The sequence below is a fragment of the Mya arenaria genome, chromosome 2 (genome assembly GCF_026914265.1).
Source record: "Mya arenaria isolate MELC-2E11 chromosome 2, ASM2691426v1".
Lineage (NCBI taxonomy): Eukaryota > Metazoa > Mollusca > Bivalvia > Myida > Myidae > Mya > Mya arenaria.
The window spans coordinates 23,159,862-23,161,058 of record NC_069123.1 but is presented as its reverse complement, the minus strand read 5'-3'; positions in this window follow the sequence as shown (position 1 = coordinate 23,161,058).

The window sequence follows — 1,197 nt, the reverse complement described above, 5'->3', positions numbered from 1 at the left end:
TACAATAATTATAAATACATGATGTAAAACACTCAGTAACGATAATATCATAGTCAGCCCAATGTATAAAGATCTTGTAGCAGACTTTACGAAAGGAAAGTCTAACTGGGCGAGTAATGTAAAATATTATTGGACTTAGCTGGGGTTTTATATAATTGGATTAAGTCCTAGCTGTGTCGCTCTGCAATCGTCCAATCTAGTTTCAACGAACAACTTACTGATCAGTTTAGACAATCTTGCTACCCATTTGTGCACTTTTTAACTATTGCGCACCTTTAAAAAAAAATATTTTGAACACTCTGAGTATCTCGATAAATTTGCTTGAAAGTAACGAGTTCAATTTACCAAATTGAGACTTTCGTACCATCAGTTACATATTGAAGCTAGGAATTATGGTAACACTTTAATTGCTCATAAAATATAAAAATATTCCAAATAACGAAAGAGCGAAAAATGCATGCTATGTTTTAGTTACTATGTTGTTATTCGTGAGCATAGAAAAATAATCCATTCATGAACATATTCTTTGTATGGCCACACGTGAAATAAAATATGATCTTACACTGAAATCAACAAATATATTCTGTGTCATCAGCGTTATCATATTGATCGTCGTCATCGCCGCCGCCGCCGTGCGCCTTGTTATCATTATTTCAATCGTTTTATTACAATTGTTAACATTTTTGACGATTTTATTCTCCTTTATTAAACTCTTAATTTGTACAGTTATATACTCTGAAGAATAGTTACAGTGGTACTTTATAATCGTCAGTTATGATAATATGCATCCTAAGTTTAAGTTGTCTTACCAAATTCGTTCCATTTTACTCATGGCAAAGGGAGTAAACTTGGTATTAACAACTGCATGTGTTGATAGAGATTACCCTTCGTGATCGTTTTGACAGTATGCTGTTGAAACTATAAAGAGAATCCAGAAATTAAGTTACTTTTTAGCTATGCGCTTGCTAAAGGTGATGCTGAAGTCATAGTTTTACCTGTATTTTAAACTGATAGAGTCTCTTGGTCGAATGTGAAAAAAGCCATCAGTTTCTGTACATACTTCGTACGAAAGCGTCCTAGTGCCATCTTCTATTATGATTTATAATAGTATAATTATTATTACTATACTATACTATACTATACTACACTATTATAATCTCGTAATTAGAAGATAATGTTTCGTTATTCTAATTACGA